At 56.9% G+C, this 5606-nt stretch overlaps 1 long non-coding RNA gene across 2 annotated transcripts; it reads right to left on the bottom strand.

The window, feature by feature from the left end:
* Positions 1-2: 2 nt before the first annotated feature.
* LOC121437472 lies at positions 3-1453 on the bottom strand. 2 transcript variants are annotated; one of them, XR_005972970.1, is made up of 3 exons: positions 1381-1453; positions 673-826; positions 3-171 (listed from the first exon to the last, which is right to left on the bottom strand). It is a non-coding gene; the product is annotated as an uncharacterized LOC121437472 (long non-coding RNA). The 2 variants fall into 2 exon arrangements; XR_005972969.1 differs by having other exon boundaries at positions 7-155.
* Positions 1454-5606: the final 4153 nt, after the last annotated feature.

The following is a 5606-nucleotide window of genomic DNA, read 5'->3' as shown; positions in this document are numbered from 1 at the left end:
GTATTTTGTCCTCTGCTGGTCTCTGTTTCATCTTTCACCTTCGCCCAGGTTCAGGCAGCAGATTACCAGTCCAGAGAGAAGATAAGGAAGCCCAGGTACCCTCAGGCTGTCTCTGGATCTTCATGATCGGCATTGCATTGCTTCATCTTGCACAACTAGTGAGAGATTCCACTGTAGAGAATTACATGGTCTAGGTTCGTATAAGCACCTCTCAGTACCCAAGACAACATTTGACAATACCCAGAGACCTATTCCTGTCATGGCCTTGTGGGACATGGAATAAGCACTCTTTCAACAAAAGCCTTGGGAGGAGGGTGTTGACTAACATCCTTCATGCACAGGACACCCCAACACAGCGTGCCAGCAGTGCCAACTTGAAAAATGCTCTAGACCTAAGGATTGTTTCCTCCATGTGCTCCAACCCAGGAGAGATCATGAGCTGTGCCCCCTCCCCGCAGCTCTGTGGGTGGCAAGGTCTACCTCCCCTGTCCTTCCTTCCTTCTCACTATAAAGGGTCTGCAGGAGGTCCAGCCCCTCCCCTTGGCTGCAAACCCTGCTGTGTGCTGCCCACCCTCCCCAACTCCTTCATCTGCTGAGTCACTTGGAACAGGAAGCACACTGATGTTTCTGCTGCCATGACAACAGCACATTGCCTCTGAAACGGTCCCCTACCTCTTATGTGTGTGGTGGGGGAACAGTACTGGCAGATGATAGGCATGAGGAAAAAGGGGAGATGGCTCCTTGGAAACATGCTTTAGGTTAGGGCAGGACTGTGGAGGGGCTCCTGAGACCTGGGGGAATAGGGTCAAAGCCGCTTGTGGAGCCTCTGTTGGAAGAAAGGCAGAAAAAGGACGGGGCTGAAGATGCCTCTGCTCCCAGCACAGCGCTATGACCACGCTCCCACTCTCCATCGCCCCACCCCCACCCCGTTCTCTAGGCCTGGTCTCTGCTCATGGAAAGCCTGGGCATGGCCCACACAGTTGTCAGTCCTACAGCCTTGGCTCTGAGACCCCAAGGAAGTAGGGCAATCCCAGAAGGGCAAGGAGCCAGGACTAGGACTGTTATTTGGGGTGCAGTCAGCATGCTCCCTGCCTTTTAAGCAAAGGTTATCACCAGGCCAGCTAAACTTAGCAACTAGGCTCTTCAGCTAGAAGAGCAGGGGGCTGGCTGGTCTCATGTTGCACTGGCCTAGTAAAGAGGCCCCAGGATCCCCCTGTCCCGCACCTGTTGATGCGCTCCCAAGCCCTTCCAAGCGCTCAGAACCCGCCCTTTCCACCCTCCCTACCCTTCAGATGAGTGAGGAACCCCGGGCTGGGGGCCTGCCTGCCTGTTCTGGCTCAGGGCATAATACCTCCCCTTCTACTTTCCCCCGTCTCTGACCTCACCCGGCGTCCACGAGGGCAGCCAAGGAAGGAGAGAGAGTCCCTGGCTGCAGGGCTAGCAGGCACGTCCCAGGACGGGGAGGGACTTCCGTCCTCACGTCCAGCACTCCACCCTGGGGCTGCAGTGGGTGAAAGGGGCAGTGTCTCAGCCTGGGCGGCAGGTTCCGAGGAAGGACACTGGAAGGCCTCTTAACCTCCTCCAACCCAACCCACAACCAGGGTACTGTCCTCATCCCGGAGCCCCAACCTAGACCTTAGTTGGGGAACACAGAGGCGTATTTGTGAGTCTCAATGATCAGGTCTCCAGGCTGCAGGGCATCCCGACCTATGGCGTAGGGACCGCCCCTTCAGGCCTCTTCCCTTGCTCTCTCACAATTCAGTACACAAGCCTGGCCTCAGGCCCAAGAAATGGAAGCCAGGAGGTGGAGGGGAGGTGGAGTGGGGGTGGGACCGCAAATGCGAAGGGCCCCCGCAGGAGGCAAAGTGGCCCCTCCCGGGCCTTTTCTTCAGCTTTGCTGCTTTAGTCTGTGTCACTACCGAAAAACAATGAGAAGATCCTCAACTTTTCAGCACCCTTTTCAAAAAGGGGAGAGGGTCGATGGTGCAGCTGTGGGCAGACCCACACTTCTGCTCTGTTTCCCCCGTTCCTGCAGCTCCCAAGGTCCTCCCACTTTTTTCCAGCGACAACTTTCAGGTCTCTGGGTCCTGGATGTCCTGGGTGCACACTCCACGTCCTTAAGTCCATAGTCTATATTCCCTCGGTCTTATCCTGGGACCCATCACCAGGTCACCTCCCCAGCGAGGCAATCTCAGTTCCCCTCCCCCTCTCAGCCCCGAGCCCACACGTTTGGTGCGTGCACATTTCAAAAACGAGGCGGGTCCAAAGAGAGGGGGTTGGGAGGAAACGAGAGAGGCCCAGCTACTCGCGGCTTTACGGGTGCACGTACCTCAGGCCTCAGCGCCCTTGTGCTGGGACTGGTTGAGCGGGGCGGGAGGCGGGGCGCGCGTCATCATCTCCCCCCGCCCCCACTGCTCCTCTCTATAAATACTGACTGCAGCCCTCCCCGGTGCTCTCTGCTCCTCCCTGTTCTAGAGACAGCCGCTTCTTTTCGTGCAGTGCCAGGTGAAAACCGCGGAGTGGGCCACAAAAGGCCTGGGACGGTCGGAAACCGGGAAGGGGGTGCGCGCTGTCCGGGTCTGGGAGCGCAGGTGCGAGCTCCGCTGTCCGAGCCGGAGCTCCGCATTGCAGGGGCTGGAGGAAGACGTGATGGGGCGAGCGGCGGGAATGGTGGCGGGTGGGGGAAGGTCGCCTGGTGCACCAGGCCACGCTGATCTCACTTTCTTCTCCCGCAGCCTCGTTCCAGAGACACGATGGTGAAGGTCGGAGTGAACGGGTGAGTTCGGGGCTGGGCTAGGGTGGGGCTCCGGACCCCACTCCGTGGCGTACGCAGTTCTACCTGACCCGGGGACTTTGCAGTAGTGTGGGGAGGTGGAAAGGTGGCCTTAGCACCCAAGGAGACCTCAAGGTCAGCGATCTGACCGGACGAAGGCTCCGGCTCCGCCCTCGCGGGGGCTGAGCAGCCCAGAGTCCTCACTAGGAGGACCACCCCACCCCCCACGCGCACGCCTGCTCAGGATCCATCCCCTAATCCCCTGGCTGGGGCTTCTTTCTTTACTTTCGCGCCCTGAGTAGTCACGTGTCTGAGGGGAGCCCCTCCCCCCCATCACCCCCTTCCTCCCGTTCGGTAGCACGGGGATGTGAGGTTCGCCCTTCTTGGCGCATCATCTCCCAAGGGCTTGGCTTCCCTTAGGGTAACTGGCCGCCGCCATGTTGCAATCGGGAAGGAAATGAATGAACCACCGTTAGGAAACCATCCTCGGGCCTTCCTCCCTTCTAGCTTATGACTAACCTTCCCACTCCCTCTTGCCGGGTGGAGTCACCTCTATCCTGTAAGCCAGGTGATGCAAGGCTTCCGTGCTCTCGGGAGAGCTCTGCCTCCCAAGCCGACTCATCTTATTAGCCTCCAAGTAGCCTGATTCTCCTCGGGCATAGGATGCATTTTCTAGATTGTTCTCTGAGAATCTAAGCAGACTTAGGTCCGCTTGTCCTTATCCCAGCTCCAAAGGTGTGGTAGCGATGGCGTAGTGCGGGGGGGGGGGGGGGGGGAGGCGGTGGCTGAGTCATGGTGGTTCCGAAGAGAAAATTTCCACCAGAAAAAGGCTCCAGAGCTGGCAGCCCCTTTCCCCCCATAACCTCGACTTCCCAAACCCTATAGGCCAGACTGTAAAGGTCACTAAGCGGATTGGGTGTCTCTGAGCCTGGGGATCCTGTCCTTCTCCCTATTCCATCCTCCAGAAACCAGATCTCCCCACTCCACCCTAATCGGAGGTTAAATTTAGCCGGCTGACCTTTCTGTGTCTGGGGTCTGGGCTCTTCCACCCTGTTGGCCCCTACACACATCTGTTGCTCCTGCTTCTGATTTTTAGCTAGCAAAGACAGGTGCTGGGATTAGGGGTTGGAAAGCCCAGTGGTTTTCTCGGTCTCTTTCCCTTTAGGAGGAGGGACTTGGGGGAAGCAGGTGGGCTGACCCTGTGCTGTTCATTCTGACCTTTAACCTTGCCCTTTGAGCTTGATGATGCTGAGTGCACAAGTCCTTCCTGTCCAGGGGTGTAGCCTGAAGCCAGGCCAGGCTGGAACAAACTTCCCAGAGCCTGCTGGGTAGTGGGGGTGATGAATGCCATGTGCCAGGCTTGTACCCAGACTGGGGTGTAAGGAGGGGGGTGGGACAAGGCTTTGAGCCTGATTTCACCTCTTGGACAGGAAAGAAAGCTCCACTTTATGGCTGTGCTGTAAGAGCCCAACCGGCCCTCAGCTGCTCACGGAAGATAAAATTAGGCCTCGTGGGGCTTTATTAAAGGAAATTCTAAACAAAACTTGAATTTCCTGCTTCTTATATTCCAATACTGTACTGAACCTCCATAGAAAGAGCCGTGCCTTTGTTCTTAGAGCCGCACAGTAGGCATCCGTTGACCCAGCGCTGGCTGGCGACCCCTGACACTCCCCTTGTTTTCTTGCCTCAGATTTGGTCGTATTGGACGCCTAGTTACCAGGGCTGCCTTCACTTCTGGCAAAGTGGACGTTGTTGCCATCAATGACCCTTTCATCGACCTCAACTACATGGTGGGTGCTGCTCCTGCAGGTAACGGGGGAGGGGGGAACCGTCTGCTGAACCAGTCCCTGATGCCCATGCTTGTTTCCCCAGGTCTACATGTTCCAGTATGACTCCACCCATGGCAAGTTCAAAGGCACAGTTAAGGCTGAGAATGGGAAGCTTGTCATCAACGGGAAGGCCATCACCATCTTCCAAGAGCGAGATCCCGCCAACATCAAATGGGGGGATGCCGGTGCCGAGTATGTTGTGGAGTCTACTGGTGTCTTCACCACCATGGAGAAGGCTGGGGTAGGTGCCTACTAGGCTAGAGATGAGGGGAACCCTGCAATTTGGTGCCTTAAAAATTAGGAAGAACCGGGTCTGAAACCAACTTTCTCTTACACAGGCCCACTTGAAGGGTGGGGCCAAGAGGGTCATCATCTCCGCCCCTTCTGCCGATGCCCCCATGTTTGTGATGGGTGTGAACCATGACAAGTATGACAATTCCCTCAAGATTGTCAGCAACGCTTCCTGCACCACCAACTGCTTAGCCCCCTTGGCCAAGGTCATCCATGACAACTTTGGCATCGTGGAAGGACTCATGGTATATAGTTCATTTGTTTCACTCTCCAGGCAGTGGAGCCTTCTATGGGTGCCCTGCAAGACCTCACTTACTCCATGTTTTCCAGACAACAGTCCATGCCATCACGGCCACCCAGAAGACTGTGGATGGCCCCTCTGGGAAGCTGTGGCGAGATGGCCGTGGTGCTGCCCAGAACATCATCCCTGCGTCCACTGGCGCTGCCAAGGCTGTGGGCAAAGTCATCCCAGAGCTGAACGGGAAGCTCACGGGCATGGCCTTCCGCGTTCCTACCCCCAATGTGTCCGTCGTGGATCTGACATGCCGCCTGGAGAAAGCTGTATGTCTGCCGTGGGCCGGGGGTTGTCGCTGACTGTAGCGGTGGGGTTGGGGCTTGTAGTCACCTTGATTTTTGCCCTCAACAGGCCAAGTATGATGACATCAAGAAGGTGGTGAAGCAGGCATCCGAGGGCCCACTAAAGGGCATCCTGG

This window comes from Microtus oregoni, unplaced genomic scaffold, assembly GCF_018167655.1.
Source record: "Microtus oregoni isolate MIOR12 unplaced genomic scaffold, Mior012 000002F_ref0000024, whole genome shotgun sequence".
In the NCBI taxonomy this organism is placed as follows: domain Eukaryota; kingdom Metazoa; phylum Chordata; class Mammalia; order Rodentia; family Cricetidae; genus Microtus; species Microtus oregoni.
This window is presented reverse-complemented; position numbering and strand designations above follow the sequence as displayed.